Raw genomic sequence first — 17,570 nt, 5'->3', positions numbered from 1 at the left:
CCATCCTCAAGCACATGATTCCAGTCTCTGCCTTGTCACAGCTCCTCTGACTCAGACCCTCCTGCCCCACTCCTATAAGGAACCCTGTGATTACACTGGGCCCACCCAGGTCATCCAGAGTCAGTTTCTATCTCAAGATCCTTTACTTAACTACATCAGCAAAGCCTCTTTGCAATGGACATACCCACAGGTCCCAGGTGTTTGAATGTGGACACATATGGGGGGCCCTTGTTCAGCCCCCTATGGAGGGTGGTTGGTGATTTTCAGTAGGATGGTCAGGGAAGACCCCGCTGAAAAGCCACCATTTGAGCCAAGACCGGAGGAGCTGAGGCTGTGGGCCAGGATGACATTGAGGGTAGGGCCTTCCAGGCAAAAGCGCAGTGAGTCCAAAGCCGGCCACAGGTGCGCTGGCGTGTTCCAGGAACACCGGGGAGGGAGCCACAGCTGCGGCCGAGCGAGGAGAGGAGCAGCGGGAGGTGAGGCCAGAGAAGCTTTGGGGGCAGAAGTTGGGGTCTCATGGTTGTCATGAAGCTCGGGGTTTTATTCTGAGTACGTGGGAGCCATGGAGGGTTCTGAGCAGAGGAAGCACAGGACCCGACCTCGGTTTCACAGGCTTCCTCTGGCTGCTGTGTGGAAAATAGGGAAATGGGGCAAGAGTGGAAGACGGGAGGCCTGTGGGGAAGCTTTTGCACAATGGCCTCGGTGAGAAAGACTCATGACTTGGGCCAGATGCTGGGATGTGTCCCCCACATCCCCTTTCAGGAGCAGGCATGCATGCCCCACTGCCAGGGGGTTGCCTGCTGTGAGCTCACAGCTGAGACCCACCCCAGAAAATGCCCCTGGCCAACAGGAGCTGCTGGGGTCACCCTGGGGTCCATCCATCTCCAAAGACTGGTAATAAACACAGGGGTGTAAAGGTCCAGCCCCTTGACTCAATTCATCGCAGTTCTGAAGGGCTGTCTTCACTGCAGACTTCCTCGAAGGATGGATTGCAAAGTCATGCATAGAGCGTGCAGGGCCCAGGCGACTATCTATATGTCTCTCTATATTTTAGGATCCCTGTCTACATTAGCAATTTCTTTAAAAATATATTTCAAAATTCCTGCACCCACATGAGGTCTAGTGATTTATCCATGAAGGTATAGAGTAACGGATAGAGAAGGGGTACTTATGTGGTTTATTGTCCAACAGATTGTGTGAAAGTTTTTTGTCATGTCCAAGCAGCATCTCTCTCTGGTCAGGCCCATGTTATATACGAGAACAATGGAACAAGTCCAAGGCAAAGCAACACATCCCCCTGTAAAAACTATCAGTGTAACCATCCACTTCCGTATCTGTCCAGTCACTTAACAAATATTGACAGACCGCCTTTAAACACAGGCCGCTGTGCTGGTATCTGGGACACAGCGGTAAGAGCCATCTGATCTCATGACGCTCTCAGGAAGTTCCAGTCTCTGAGGATGGACAGCATACAGGTCAGCACATAAACATCATTCAGATTGTGAAAAATAGAATACAGGACACAGATTGGGAGATGGGATAAAGAGTCGTGGGGGTGGAGCTACTGTCTCGTTTTGGGTGGTCTGGGAGGGCCTCTCTGAGCAGGTGACATATGGGCTGAGTCCTGAAGGACAAGATGGGGCTGCCGTGGGTGATTTGAGGGAACAGCATGCTAGGTGGAAGGAACAGCAAGTGCAAAGGCCAGAGATCAGGAGGATCAGATATGGGGTCAGAGTATCTAAGAAGTCGGGAGAGTGGTAAGAGATGGGGATGCAGAGACACTGTCAGGTGAGATAGAAAGAGAAGGGAGCCAGGCGTGGTGGCTGACTCCTGTAATCCCAGCACTTTGGGAGGCAGAGGTGGGCAGATTGTTTGAGCCCAGGAGTTTGAGATCAGCCTGGGCAATGTGGCGAGACCTCATGTCTACAAAAAGAAAAAAAATAAAAGCCAGATGTGGTAGCACATGGCTGTGGTCCCAGCTACTGAGGAGGCAGGAGGATCACTTGAGCCTGGAAGGTTGAGGCTGCAGTGAGTCAAGATCATGCCCCTGTAATCCAGCCTGGGTGGGTGACAGAACAAGAAACTGTGTCCAAAAAAAAAAAAAAAAAAAAAAGAAAAGAAAAGGGAAGAGAATGGTCACATTTTATTGCAATGACAGTGTTTTGTTTCATTTAAACAATTTTCTCTCCGCTTTGAGTCCAGCCTGACTCAGGAGACGGGTAGAGCCTTCCTCTCATTCCACTTCACGAGGAGCTCGAACCTGCTCCCTGAAATCCCCATCAGCTCTGGCAAGTCCTCGGGCTCTGCTGCCTGTAACACAGCTCCCTGCTTACCAGAGGCTTTTGCAGGCACGTTAAACGTTCACTCAGACCCTGAACTAGATCGAGCCACAGAAAGCTTTGACTCACGGAGCTGCCGGTCCCCATTACCCCAAGATACGCATTCTTTCTCTTCCTTAAGGAATTAAGGTGCCATATTGAAACTTTAATCTTTAAATACAGGTAAATAAAACATGATTACAGAAATCATTTTCACTAAAAAATTTATCATGAGCTAAAATTTCTGCCTTACAGCATTCATCTTTTGGGAGTGGGTGGTTGTCCCTGCTGCAGATAATTGTGACCCTGAATAGCTGGACCTGTGTTCACTGTGAACCAACATTTCCTTCGAGGGCCCCTAAAGACCCCGAGTGTGAATCGCCTGAGTGGGTGGAGTCTCTCACCCTGTGAGTCCTTCCACCAGGGGCCCTGTCCTTCCACCCACCTTCCCCCAGGCCTGTTTCCCTTAAGGTCTGAGCTGGGCTGCCCAGTGAGGGGTCATCCTCGTGGATCTGACTCACTGCTCAGGGCAGCAGCTCATGGTTCATTCAGTCCCAGCGACATCTCGATGGGGTGACGTGAGGGGCACAGAGAACCGAGGTTTGGGTCTGATGGGATTAAACCCCCAACTGGTGTCCCCGTGTCTTCTCTTTCCTGACACCAGACACCAAGAAGAAACAGCCCCAGACACACCGGTGAGTGAATTCCGAAGGGTGAGCGGGGGCCAGGCGGCCTCTGAAGGCTCCACATGGGTTTTGAGCTTTAGCTTTTTGCAGCAGCAGCAAACCCACTGCTCTGGGCTGGTAATTGGTGTTTGCTAAACACACAGGTGGTCTGGAGTGATGTTTTCCTTCTTTAGGAAAGTAACACATGTTCCTTATGACAGACATGCAAAGAGGCAGGCATGCTTTTTAAGGATAAGTGAAACCTTCAGCAGGTCCACGGGGACTGAGTGAAAGGTCTCCCCCCAGGTCAGCCCCTCAGCCTCCCAGTTTCTTCTTGGAGAAGCCAGTGCAGGGCCCCGCGGTGGGGGCGGTGGGTGGGAGGCAGTCTCAAGACACCAGGACACGATTAGAGGGTCTCATTTCGACCCCTGTGCACGGGTGTCACTGGCTTGGACCAGCCTTCTGGAGGCCTCCAGTGAGAAGGGGACAAACCAGGCTGTGACCCTGGCCATTTTCTCCTATGTGATTACCATTCCCTCACTGCACACCCTCTTTCTGGCCCATCCACAGAGCACGGACCTGTCCTTGTAAGCTGGCAGTTCTTGCTCCCTGGGGCTTATGTGGGAGAAACCTGACCATGTTGATGGGCGGTCTGTACTTTCCCCTCCAAATAGAACCCTAGCAACTGCTGCTCTTTTATTACAGAAATGCCAGGCTCATGGTCAGAGATGACATAACAGAGAAAGTGAGTAAAGATGGAAATAAGAATCATTCCCCTTCTTGGCCGGGCACGGTGGCTCATGCCTGTAATCCCTGCACTTTGGGAGACCAAGGTGGGTGGATCACGAGGACAGGAGGTTGAGACCATCCTGGCTAACATGGTGAAACCCCGTCTTTACTAGCCGGGCGTGGAGGGGGGCACCTGTAGTCCCAGCTACTTGGGAGGCTGAGGCAGGAGAATGGTGTGAACCCGGGAGGCGGAGATTGCGGTGAGCGGAGCTCACACCACCGCACTCCAGTCCAGGCGACAGAGTGAGGCTCCATCGCAAAAAAAAAAAAAAAAAAAAAAAAATTCATTCCCCTTCCTACTCCCACACGGGGCTGCATTTTAAATAAATAAACTCCTTGATTGCATCCCTTGGGAAGATCTGACTTCCTATAACTGAGACTTACTTCTCTTAACAAGTTCTTGATGTCAATGAGAGAAGCAACCCTGGCCTGAGCCTTTAAGTCAAAGTGTCTGAGCGCAGCTGGGAACGGGCAACACGGACCTGGTTATTGTGGTCCTGATGGTAGATTTCAGTCCTGTTTGGCCCAGGTGGTTCATCACTGTCTCACCTGTAGCTGGTTTATGGAAGGTCTGAACTGAATGCAAGCAGGAAACAGCTTCACTTTTCTCCAGCAGCTGCCTTCCAGTAGCTTCTGTGAGGCAAGGCTGGGTTAGGGTGAGCAAGTGAGGCCAAATTGTGGAAGTGCTGCATTGAATACTGTCTCCTTTCCCCCTCCTCCTCTCCTTCCTCCCCCTTTCCTCCTCCCCCTTCTCCTCCCTCTCCTCCTCCCCCTCCTCCCCCTCTTCATCCTCCTCTTCCTCCTCCTTTTTTCTTCTTCTTCCTCCTTCTCCTTCTTTCTCACAAAGGATCCTGTCTTTACATTTTTAATATTTTGTTAATCACAGATTTTTTTGCATGAAGTTTGAGTTTTAAAAAGTACTGTGTTAACGATGTTATTTATCATGATTATTGAATTTTTTGGTGCCCATTTAGATTTTACACCTGGGGTGAGTGTCTCCCTTGCCTCACCCTAATCCCTGCCCTATTGTTAGGTCTCAGGCCCCTGCTTCTGGATGACATTTTGGGAAGATCCCTTGGGTTTTTGTTCACTTTTATTTATAAGAACAAGTTCATTAATCATTATCACTCTCATCTAGATAGTAAAAGCCTTGGCTGGTCCAAATCTAAATTTTAATATCACATTTAATTCCAAGCTTTTCCTCTCCCCCTACCCACCTCTCACTAAGGCTTGGGGTCCCCTTCTCCGCTGTTCCTTCTGGTGGTTCCAGGGCTGGGACAGGTACAGAGATGAATGTCATACAGGAGAAAGGGTCTTTTCCTTTTGGATGCCATCAGTGACTGATGTGTAGCAGGTGAACAGATGCTGGTGCTCTTGTGTGGTACATTTCATTCCTTCATGTATTCATGTAGTCTTGTTCCCCCAATTCGCACCCCAGCATAGGGAGGCAGCTGGAGGCTTCTCTGTACTCTACAGGGACTGTCATTTCACTAAACCTGCAGGTAGCATGACAAAGGAAATTCCACTCAGGTAAAGTGGTTTCATATACAAGCAAAGAATGATTCCAGCACAGGGCACAAAGGCCTAAATGCTGTGCAAATCCACCAGTCATTCAGTTAATCTTTGTTAACAGACAACCTTCCTGGGGTGAGCGCATGACTTTCATTCTCTGCCCTCATGGAGTTACCAGAAGAGAAGCCAACTATTCAAAGACTCAATAAAAATATCATCCAGTAACTGAATGTGCAAAATGCTGCAAAGGAAACATTTGGGGGATTATAGAGTTTGATCCTGGGTCAGGGGATAGGAGCTTAGGGCATAGGGAATGGAGAGAAAGTCTGTCAAAGGGAAGCGGGAATTAACCAAGTAACTGCAGGCGATGGGAGGGGAAGAATGTTTCAGCAAAGGGAACAACGTGTGCAAAGGACTGGGGGTAAGGAGGATGCCGTGTCTTCTTGGGACTAAGGAACATCCCACAGGCTGCAGCTGAGCGAGGCAAGAACTGGATGGGAGCTCTGCAAAGCACAGCAAGTGCCAAGTGCTGGGTTGGGCTGAGCCTGTTCGGTTTGAGGAACTGTGATAAGGCCAGGGGTAGCAGAGAGGGCAAGGTGGCCAGATGCTGCTGGGAATGTAAGCTGGTGAGGAATCGGGTCGTCCTAGAGCAAAGGGATGATATGAAAGGACTTGAGGGAGGAAAGTAACATTTGGGGATGATGCATGTCTTGGGAATCTTGGTAAAGTGAACTCATCGCTTGAATGTTAATAAGTCATTTGCATGTGCGGAGACAAATGGGCCTGTTTCTATTGCTGTGATCAAATCCTCTAAAAGCACTCAATAATGATTTCACAAAGGTTATTCAAATGATAGATGGATTTCAGAAATTTGTGGTAATTAAGCACTTTAAGGTTGGCAGGGAGCAGATAGGTTACTGAAGTCACATGAAGGTGTTAGAGATAGCAATTTAAAACGAAACCAACAATTTTTAGGCTTTCCAAAGTAATTTGACTCTCTGTGTCTTTCTCAAACATGAATAGAAGATGATAATGAATACTTTGAATGTTTCTTTCCTTATTTTACATCAGAATTTGTATTGAAAATTTCAAGATATCACTTATTAAAGGACCTGTATATGTTATGAAGGATCCTGTATTTTGCAGAAATTGCTAAAGAATATTGTCCTTTTCACCTGGTAGCAACTGGCAACTTTAGTTTTTTTCTTGTGATTTTAAAAGACCTGATCATGCTTGAAAATTTGAAAACATACAACTACTATAAAAAAGAAAATGAAAACCATTTATAATGTTACCACCGACATGTTACTACTGTTGGTACCCTGATTTGTCTCTTATTTAACTATTTCCTCTGAATATGGATGCATGTGTGATAAGAGTGTAAAGTCCATGTTTTTGTATCCATTTTTTTCACTTCACATGAAATCACGAGCGCTTTCTACACTATTGAAAATTTCAGGTAAGCATATGATCAAATCATCCTTCAATATTTCCCTGTTTGGAAAACCTGTGCACCCTTCTCCATTCCTATATTATTGGACATTTGTACTGCTTCCAATTTTTGCTGTTGCAGTTTATGTGGCAATGATTGTATTACTACATAATCTTAGTTTGCATTTATGAACAGCTCCTTAAGATAATATCTTATGTGTGTGATAACTGCATCAAGGATTAAGTGCTTTTTAAATTTAAGCTCTTGATACATCCAGCAAATTGCTTTTGGAGACATCGGGCCTGGTGGTCCCCCACTGATGGGCATTCTGTGCTCATGTTTCTGTTGCCTCACAGGCACTGTGTTGAAGAGTGTTTGTGTTAATCCTATTTGATATGCTTTGTTATTCTTTTAATTTTCAGAGAATTCACGGCTGGGACCAGCTAGTCCATGGCTCCACCTTCTTGGGAGCAGATTAGATCCGCTTTCAAGCCAGTGAGGTGATCTGAGTCCCAGCAGCCTCATCTGCCAAGTCAACCCCTGCACTGCATTGAGAAAGCTGCGGTCAGAGATTCAGAGTGAAGACAAGCGCTGTCCCACGCCAGAGCCCAAACCTGTCCCCGGGTTGGGAAGCTGAGGAGTGATTATTTGGTTCTCGGATGCTTCGAGGGTGCCTCATGTGGTATGCGATCAGTGCACACATCCCAGGTATGTCAGCTGCGCCCCGACCAGCCTCCCGAGTTTGGGGTGCTACCGACACAGGATGCATCTGTGGCACATCGTGATAGGCCTCCCCAAGTACCCTGTCCTGCTGGTGCCCTGTCTTCTGACCCCCCCATCAGATCTTGGCGCCAAGCCCTGACAACCACTTCACCCTGGAGGCCGTTCCCAGAGCCTATTTCACGGCTCATTCAGAAGGAAGATGAGGGGCCTTTTCCATTTCCAGTATTAAATGATTTAATTCACAAGGGACTTGGTCAACACAAGTATCCCAACAGAGCCCAGGCCCTGTATCATTTGCAATTTACCATTCTGATTAAACCCAACCCAACCCCATCAAGCTCCGCATGGGGTGAACCAACCGAAACTGCACCACAGGCCCCAGGGGGGCATCCGGCCCAGGGAACTGAGGCTGGAGAGGGGAGGGGGAGCTGGGAGTACATCTGCCTCGTTTCAGGAAATCCAGTAACCTCTTAAGATGGATGTTTCTGTAGAAATACATCTGATAAATGTTTAATTACATGTTAAGAGGGACCATTATTCACGGAGCAGTCATTAGCCCCAGAGAACTTCAAGCCCCTCACCTTGTTAAGAGTCACGTTCATATGCAGATCAGCCCCAAATTCCAACATTCCCTGCTCCAGGAGGAGAGCAGGTGGGAGAGCCTGGTGAGGTCTCCATCAAAACAGTGTAACACAGGGCATCAGTGGGGTGGCCAGCGGCTTGGCTGTGGGTGGGAGATTTCAGAGAGGTGGGACCTAAGCCAGGAACCTGAATCAAGGCGCCAAGACCTCAGCCTCACCCCGACCTACCTGTTCTAAGGGTCCCTGCAGGGCTCCGTAATCCCTACCTGTGAGGGGCTCCCCTCCTGAAGCTCTTGATGCTTCCCAGGCCCCCCGAAGTCCTGCGGTTCCCTGGAGATGCTGTCGGCTCACAAGGTGCCAGGAAGGACTCTCCTGGGATGGAAGACTTGGGTGGACCCGTCCTGGGTGACAGGCAGTGGGTGTATCGCTCAGGGTTCTGAGGAGGCAGGTGACAGAATCCATTTAGCTCCTGAAGCAAGGAAAAGCAGAACCAACCAGAAGGCCCCAGGAGCAGGAGTCCCAGGTCTTGGAGGGGCAGGAACTAGGGCATCCTGGGGCTCTTGGTGGCAGGGGCAAGGGAGAAGAGCTTGCTGAGGGCCGCTTAGTATAAGCCCAGGTGACTTAAGTCCCAGAAAAAAAAGCAGTGGACCCTTACCCATAGAAGGCAGCAGAGCCAGGCCATCCCCCTGCACTCCAGGAGCCCCAGACACCACACTGCCTCTCAGCCCTGCCAGGGAACTTCTCCCTTCCTCCTTTCCCTCCCCCTCCTCTACAGGCGGAATTAATTAGCAAAAAATCACAAACACAAAAACACACTCTCAATGCCTAAATAGCATTGTTTATTTGTCACTGACTTGGCCTTGTATTTGTCTGTCTTTTTGCCTCAGTCTCTAAAATGAGCACAAAATCAACATTCAAGGGAGAAGTGTGCACTGGCGTGGGGAGTGGGGGGAGACAGCTTCAATCTGTCAACCAGCCTTTTCCATGTGAGAAATGTCAGCAGGTAGAAATGGATTAAGTCTGCCACTGAGTTGGTTACAATCCAGAGGTGAGGGTCTTTGGAGTGACCTTTATTTAAGAAATATCACGGCAGAGGCTGTTGGAAAGACGCTTTGGTGAATGATGGAGCCTGATGCATGGTGTGTTCACTGGGCTCTCCAGAAAAAGAGCCGGCAGGAGGTGTCCATATCCTACATACAGAGAAAGAGGCTGAGTTTAAGGAATTGGCTAATGTGATCCTGAAGGCTAGCAAGTCTGAAATCTGCAGGCTGGGCAGGTTCAAGACCCAGGGAGGAGTTGGTGCCACCGTTCAAGTCTGAAGGTCATGGAGCTGGAGACCCAGGGAGGAACTGGGGCTGCTGTTCAAGTCTGAAGGTCGTGGAGCTGGAGACCCAGAAAGGAAATGGTGCTACTCTTCAAGTTTGAGGGTCATGGAGCTATAGACTAGGGGAGGAGCTACCGTTCAAGTGGCACTTCCCTGGGTCTCCAGTTCCAAGATGCTCAAACTTGAACAGTGGTAGCACTAGCTCCTCCCCAGGTCTCTGGTTCCATGACCCTCAGACTTGAAGAGTAGCACCGTTTCTTTTCCGGTTCTCCAGCTCCACGACCCTCAGACTTGAGGGGCTGGAGACCCAGGGAGGAGCTGGTGCTGCTGTCCTAGTTTGAGGGTCGTGGAGCTGGAGACCTGGGGAGAAGCTGGTGCTGCTGTGCAAGTCTGAAGATGGTGGAGCTGGAGACCCAGAAAGCAGCAGGTGCTGCTGTTCGTTTGAGAGTCATGGAGCTGGAGACCTGGGGAGAAGCTGGTGCTGCTGTTCAAGTCTGAAAATAGTGGAGTGGGAGACCCAGAAAGGAGCTGGTGCTGCTGTTCAAGTCTGAGGGTCGTAGAGCTGGAGACCCAGAAAGGAAATGGTGCTACTCTTCAAGCGTGATGGTCATGGAGCTGGAGATATGGGAGGAGTCAGTGCTGCTCTTCTAGTTTGAGGGTCTGGGATCTGGTGACCCGAGGAGGAGCCGGTGCGGCGGTTCAGGTTTGAGGGTCGTGGAGGTGCTGACCCAGGGAGGAGCTGGCACTGCTTTTTAAAATTGAGGGTCGTGGAGCTGGGGACCTGGGGAAAAGCCAGTGCTGCTGCTGTATTTTCAGGGTCATGGAGCTGAAGACCCGGGAAGTAGCTGGTACTGCAGTTCAAGTTTGAGGTTTGTGGAGCTGGATATCTGGGCAGGAGTCAGTGCTGCTGTTCTAGTTTGAGGATCTGTAGCTGGGGACCTGCAGAGGAATTGGTGCTGCTGTTTTAGTTTAAGGTTTGTGGAGCTGGAGACCTGGGCGGAACTGTTGCTGTAGTTCAAGTATGAGGGTCGTGGAGCTGGAGACCTGGCGAGAAGTCAGTGCTGCTCTTCTAGTTTAAGAGTCTGGGAGCTGGTGATCTGGGTAGGAGCCGGTCTGCTGTTCTAGTTTTAGGGTCTTGGAGCTGGCGACCCGGGGAGGAGCAACAGTTTGAGGGACGAGTAGCTGGAAACCTGGGGAGGAGCTGGTGCTGCGGTTCAAGTTTGAGGGGTGTGGAGTTGGATACCTGGCAAGTCAAGTTTGAGAGTCTTGGAGCTGGTGACCTGGGTAGAAGCCGGATTGCTGTTGTAGTTTGAGGGTCTTGGAGCTGTTGACCCCGGAGGAGCGGGTGGTGCTGTTATAGTTAGGGTCGTGAAGCTGAAGACCAGGGGAGGAGCCGCTACTGCTGTTTTATTTTGAGAGTCGTGGCTATTGAGACTTGGGGAGGAGCTGGTGCTGCAGTTCTAGTTTGAGGTGGGGAGCTGGAGGCTGTGGGTGGAGCTGGTGCTGCTGTTGTAGTTTGAGGGTCTGTTGCTGGGGACCTCGGGAGGAGCTGGTGCTGCTGTTTTAGCTTAAGGTCAATGGAGCTGGAGACCCAGAGAGGAGATGGTGCTGCTGTTCTAGTTTGAGGGTCAGGGAGCTGGAGACTCGGGGAGGAGCCAGTGCTGAAGTTCAAGTTTGAGTTTTGTGGATCTGTAAACCTGGACAGGAGTCAGGGCTGCTGTTGTAGTTTGAGGGTCTTGGAGCTGTTGACCCGAGGAGGAGCTGGTGCTGCTGTGCTAGTTTTAGGGTCGTGGAGCTGGAGACCTGGAGAGGAGCTGGAGCTGCTGTTCTAGTTTTAGGGTCATGGTGCTGGAGACCCGGAGAGGAGATGGTGCTGCTGTTGTAGTTTGTGGGTCTGCAGCTGGAGACCTGGGGAGAAGCGGGTACTGCTGTTTTTGTTTAAGGTCCGTGGAGCTGGAGACCTGGGGAGGAGCGCGTGCTGCAGTTCAAGTTTCAGGGTCATGGAGCTGGAGACCTGGCGAGAAGTCAGTGCTGCTGTTCTTGTTTGAGTCTTGGAGCTGGTGTTTTGGGTAGACACTGGTCTGCTGTTCTAGTTTTAGCGTCTTGGAGCTGTTGACCACAGAGAAGCAAGTAGTTACTATTATAGTTAGGGTCGTGAAGCTGAAGACTAGGGGAGGAGCCGGTGCTGCTGTTTTGAGGGTCGCGGATATTGAGACTCGGAAAAGAGCGGGTGCTGGAGTTCTAGTTTGAGGTGTGGAGCTGGAGACTTTGGGTGGTACCAGTGTACTGTTCTAGTTTGAGGGTCTGTAGCTGGGGATTGGGGAGGAGACAATACTGCCATTTTAGTTTCAGGTCTGTGGAGCTGGAGACCCAGGGAGGAGCCAGTGCTGCTGCTGTTTAAGTCTGAGGGTTATGTAGCTGGAGACCTGGGAGGAGCCTGTCGTGCTGTTTAAGTCTGAGGTTCGTGATGCTAAACATGGTGCCGGTGTTGGGGAAGGAGAGAGAGAAGAGAGGAGAAGAGAGAGAGAAAATGAATCACAGGATGCCACTTGAAACCACAGGTGTAACTGTTTCTCAAGCAGGTTAAACCTGGGAACTTGTGAGTCCTGGTGATCAATGCATTCTTTTCTCTCTTAAACAGTTTGGATTTCTCTTCTATCTCACACGTCAGAAAGACCCTGATTAATGCCCTTAGAATTTGAGAAGCTTAAGAAAACTAAATGATGATTGTAATAATAATAATAATAATAATAATAATAGGAATTATACCATAATTATCCTTACTGAGAGAGACAAAAATCACACACACACAATATGTCTTTTCCATCAGTTAGTAAAATAAAAAATAAATGGATAAATAAACCCAAGCAAAGCTATAAAATGTTGTTTTGTGGAGAACGGATGGAGGACAGAGATTAGTCTGAGAATTGCTACTAATGGAGAAACTTCACACTTACCATTTTTCCTGTGAGGTTTTGGTGCAGAATGATACTGTGTGAGTTCTGGCAGCTGAGTCACTTCCCACGGCCCGGTGATGCCGTCAGTGTCACAGAAGGACCCTCTCCCAGCTGGTCCTGCCTTTCTGCTACGATGAGTGTGGCTTCTGATCCCCATCAACTGACTGTGTCTTAAGACCAGGCCCATGAGCACAAGGGTTTCCATGGTGAAGGTTCCTGGATGGAACACTGTGGATGTTCCTAATGTTCCTTCCTGATGTTCATCTGCCATCTTGCTATTTAATGCATCTTGTGTATAACTGTCTTCTAAATATTAAATAGAAAAAAGCATTTATACCATGTGGGTAAGGTATAAAGAATATTGACACACTGGACACACAGGACCTCCACCAAGTTTAGGGAATAGAATCTGAAGAGACATAACTTTGGATGCTCCCTCAAGGCCCCTCCTGAATCCCAGTCCCTTCCCTTCTACAGAGAGAATCACTTTCTGCTTTAGTCTTTATTATTCCCATACTTTACTTCATAGTACGTTTCTTTCACCAAGTATGTATACATCCCTAAACAATATGCCATTTAGTTTTTGAACTTTCTGTTGTCTTTTTGAGACAAGGTCTTGCTCTGTTGCCTCGGCTGTAGTTTTGAACTTTGATGTGAAGAAATTCTCCTGTGTGGCTGCTCCTATGCTGCATTGGGTCTGAGCATTTGCTCAATGTCTATTTTTGTCCTCCATTCTCTTCCTGAGACCCATACACATTGATATGGTTCATTTTCATTGCTGCGTGATCTCCCGTAGCATGAGGGGAACATGGGAAATGTCTTCATTTTCCTGTGGATGAGGGTTTGGCCAGGTTGGGGCCCTTAGGACTGTGTTGCTAGAACATTCTTGGGCATTTCTTTTATATACAAGTGCAAGTTTCTTCTGATCAGTAGCTTTCAATTTTCAAAATTTCATCCCAGTTAAGAAATGTAATTTTCCTCATAACCCACAACACATATCCTTTCATATGCAAGCATAACAACAACAACAACAAAAATTCACAACCTTTCTTAGCAGTGGCTGAGTGTTCTTGTTGCTCTCCATTCTCCCCAACCCTTGCATTTCTTGGGTTGTGGGAGTTTTGCCAGTCTGGTGGGTGTCACATGATACCTCATCCTGTTAGGTTGTGACCCTCTTCATGTTTTTATTGGCCAGTCCTTCACATTTCCTCTTCTGTGAAGGGATGGTTCAAATCTTTTGTCCAGTTTCTGTTTAGCTGTTTGAATTTTTGTCTTTTTCTTTTTAAATTATTATTATTTTTTGAGACAGAGTCTTGCTTGGTCAACCAGGTTGGAGTGAAGTGGCGTGATCTCACCTCCTTCAACCTGTACCTTCCAGGTTCAAAGGATTCTCCTGCCTCAGCCTCCAGAGTAGCTGGGACTACAGGTGCGTGCCACCAATGCCCGGCTAATTTTCATGGTTTTAGTAGAGACGGGGTTCTACCATGTTGGCCAGGCTGGTCTCAAACTCCTGACCTCAGATGATCCACCCTCCTCGGCCTCCTAAAGTGCTGGGATTACAGGCATGAGCCACTGAGCCCGGCCTGCCTTTCTCTTTTTCAAGAGGGCTGTTTGTAAGGTTTATGCACATTCATTTGGTGACTGTGTAACAAAGTTTGAATCCACCAGGATGAACCTGCAGGATCCCTTCTTTGTGGTGGGAGGGGAGACAGAGAAGAGTAGAGGGGCACGGAGAATCAGAGCTGAGAGGCGGCCGAGTCAGGTGGGGGTTGCAGGCTGCTGTGAGGACTTGGCTCCTCCTCTGAGCCAGATGGAATTAGCAGGGGATTTAACTAGGGGAGTCATCGTCTCCCTTATGTATTTCTGCCATGTTTGGCTCAGTTGAACTCACCTGTTGAATAAGACTTGGCCTTGGCCACCCAGAGGCCCATGGCTAGGGCTTAACTCCCGGCATGGCCACTGACACATCCACGTTTGGCACACACATGGCTGGGCAGCCCTGAGACCTGCTCTGCCTGGGCCTTTCATTTATACAATATGGGTAAGGTATAAAGAATACCTTAAAGTTTCTTGCATTTGTCCCCTCTCAAGTCTGGCCTATTTATGAGTCTGATTACACCTCGGCATGAAGAAGGAGGTTTGGCAAATGACTCATAAAGCATATTTTTAAAGGTCACTACTGGGAGGAGAAGAAAGGGCCACTGAACATGGATGCTCTCTTTGCTGATGTGTTTTTTTCAATTAAGTGAAAATAAAGAGTCATGCCTCTTTGCACATACCTGGTCTGATTACCAAGCATCCAAGGAGGTCTCAGGTGTCTTGGAAGCTGGAACCATCAGCCCTGTATGAACTACATGTGCTTTTATATAAGGCGATCCCAAGCTCTGCTTCCTGCTTGGCATGAGTGAGCTGTGTATGAGGAGGTGGTTGTGGAGGAATCCCATGGTCTGACCAGACCAGACAGTCACCTGCAGGAGGGCAGGGGTGATGCTGTTCTCACATTCATCATCCACAGTGCCTGGCACCTGCTCCAGGCTATGGCAGGTGTACAGGTGTCCAGCTGATCTTAGATAATGTGGGCCCTGCTCAGCAACCCCAGGGGCTAGGAGGGAAATCAGCTTGAGAGCTTTCCTGGATTATGCCTTACCTAACTTACATGGCATTTCCAGGAGAGAGGGCTACTGGTTGTGTCTGTGTATCAGTCAGGATGAGTAACAGCAGCCGCTACAACAACAGCTCCCAACGCTCAGAGGGCATGCACACAAGTGTTCTGTCCTGCTCTTGTTACAGTCTCACTGTTGGGGCAGCTCACCTGAAAGGTCCCTTAGGAGACAAGTACCTGTGACTGTGATGTGCATCTTGCAAAGTCCTAAGGGAAGTGGGTAAAATTCGCTTACTCCAGCAGACAGGGAGGGGCACCCACGGCAAACTCCCTTCACCTGGGAGCAGGTGGGGTCCTTGAGTCCTATATCACCTGTTTTTCCTCTGCCTTGGCCCGATGTGATCTGACTTCTGCCTGCCTCTCCGACTCCATCTCCCCTCCTCTTCCTTTCTTTCTACCAATTAGGTTACAGCCTCAATGAATGTGACCAAGGACCCTGAATCACAGTGGCTTAACCAAGATGGAGGTTCACTCCTGTTTCACAAGAAAGTCAAAGCCAGTCAGGTGGTTCTTCTCTACAATTTTCAGGGGCTCAGCCTCCTTCCATCTTGTTGGTCTGACTTCCTTAGAGTGTGGCTTCCCTGCCAGTATCCATCCTGTCTCCTGCCAGCCAGCAGGGAGAGGAGAAGAGAACAAGAGGACACAAACCTTCCTTCTTCTAAAGGCAGCCACTGTGCATGGGCCTCACCTCCCCATGATCACAGCCTGGTCACATGACCTCTGTTTGCTGCAAGGGATGCTGGGAAATGTAGTCTTCATCCTGGATGTCAACGCCCAGATTTGTCACTCCTGAGGCCAAGGGGAGAGAGGACATAGGAGAGAGTCACTTGTTCTGCCCACCCTTGCACACATTCCTCCAGCATAGCATGACCCACTGCCTCAGCTCGTGTAGGACTGAGGGGGTTTGTGGGACACAGACCTTTCAATTTTAAAACAAGGCAGTTCCAAACAAATCATTCCAGCTTGGCTGTAACTCAGAAGTTTCCCTGGATGTAAGATTTCTAGTGTTAAAACCAGGAAAGTTCTGGACAAACCTGGACAAGTTGGTCCCCTCTACTCTAGACACACTGGCTTCCTTTCTGCTCCTCCAGCAGGCCAAGCCAGTGCCTGCCTGTAGGGCCTTTGTATCTGCTGTTACCCCTGTCTGGTATTCCCTTTCTGCAACTCTATGCAGTGCTCACTCCTCTTCTGTTGAGAAAAGGCTGCTCTCTGGGTGCCCCGGGGAGCCTGGTCTGCTGTACTCAGCACTACAGGCTCTGTGAAAATCCCTCCATGCTCTTCATAGAATGAGATCTGTTCTTTCCACCCTTCTCTGCCCACTTCACTTTCAAAGTCCCTGAGGAGTTTTGATTTTTATTCTCTTCACCACTGAAAGATACATCTCTTTCCCTGAGGCTGTGGCTGGGCTCACACATAGCCAGATAAATCTGATATTAATAATAACCTAAATGAAAAACACGTATTAAATCCCAAGATTATGATGTAGGAAGCAAGCATTCTGAAGAGATGTGTAAGCCTAATAAAGGCCAAAGGATGTGGAGTAAAAGGAAATGTGGGATGGAGAAACATTTCATGCAACAGAACCCCACCTCTTGGTGAGTTCATTGGTACAAACTTTCTAGAAGGCAATTGGCAATTGCCCAATGAAAACGCCACTCATCTTTTAGTCCCAAATTCCATTTATAGGCATTTATCCCTAGGAAGTAGAAAAATATGTAAAGATGAATCTCTAAGGATGTTTATAAGAAGAAAGTAGGAAGCCTAAATGCTTGCTGGTGGCCCCCTGCCCTTCCTCTGGCGCTCCTCTCTCCCCAGTGGCTGGACACTTGCTACGTTTTCCCAGCCTCCCTTGCAGCGAACTGTGACCATGTGACCAGATTCTGACCAATGCAAAGTAATGAAAGTGTTGTGTGGCATGTTTTGAAGCCTCCTTACGTCTGTCATCTGCCTCATTTCTTAGTTTTTTGTTTCCTCTCTCCTCCTTGGCCTATGGATGTGATGGTTGGTGCTCTTCCCATCAGTTTGGTCTGTGAAGGTGAGATTCACATCCTAGGAAGTACAAAACACTTCACTGAACAAAAACAGGGTCCGTCAAATTTTGCATAAACACTAGACTGTCAAGCTCCAGCTTTGGTTTCTGTGAAAAATACACTTTTGTCTTAGTTGAAGTTAGAGCTCTGCTAGATGCAGCTGAATCACATCCTAACTTGATTAAAACACAAAATTCATTGAATACATTGTGGAACGTCCATAAATACCAGTGCTAAAAAACAATAATGTTGATATGTAGAGTTCTCATTGTCAAAATAAGTCCATAAAATATTGTTGAGTGCACATGAGGCGGGTTTACATCTGTATGTATTAAAACCACAATTCCAGTTTCATAAGACAAAAAGCACGTATGTGTATCGTGTGATATGTTTTTATTAGGTTGCTCTATCCATCCATTCATCCATCCATCCATCCATCCATCTGTCCATCCACCTATCCATCCATCCATCTAGCCATCATTCATCCATCCTTCCATCTGTCCATTCGTCCATCCATCCATCCATTCATCCACCGATCTATCCAACCATCCAGGTAAGTTGTACACCAAAATAATGT

The 17,570-nt window shown here is 48.5% G+C and overlaps 1 long non-coding RNA gene across 1 annotated transcript in view; it reads left to right on the top strand.

The window, feature by feature from the left end:
• Positions 1 to 17,570, top strand: part of LOC102117826 (uncharacterized) — a 123,236-nt gene that overhangs the window by 31,288 nt on the left and 74,378 nt on the right. Inside the window, exon 2 of the long non-coding RNA XR_012419513.1 lies at positions 7,139 to 7,424. This is a non-coding gene — a long non-coding RNA (uncharacterized lncRNA). The remainder of the gene's footprint in view (positions 1 to 7,138; positions 7,425 to 17,570) is intronic.

The sequence above is a fragment of the Macaca fascicularis genome, chromosome 10 (genome assembly GCF_037993035.2).
Source record: "Macaca fascicularis isolate 582-1 chromosome 10, T2T-MFA8v1.1".
Taxonomy (NCBI): domain Eukaryota; kingdom Metazoa; phylum Chordata; class Mammalia; order Primates; family Cercopithecidae; genus Macaca; species Macaca fascicularis.
Note: the sequence above shows the minus strand (reverse complement) of the source record. Positions and strands in the feature narration are given on the sequence as shown.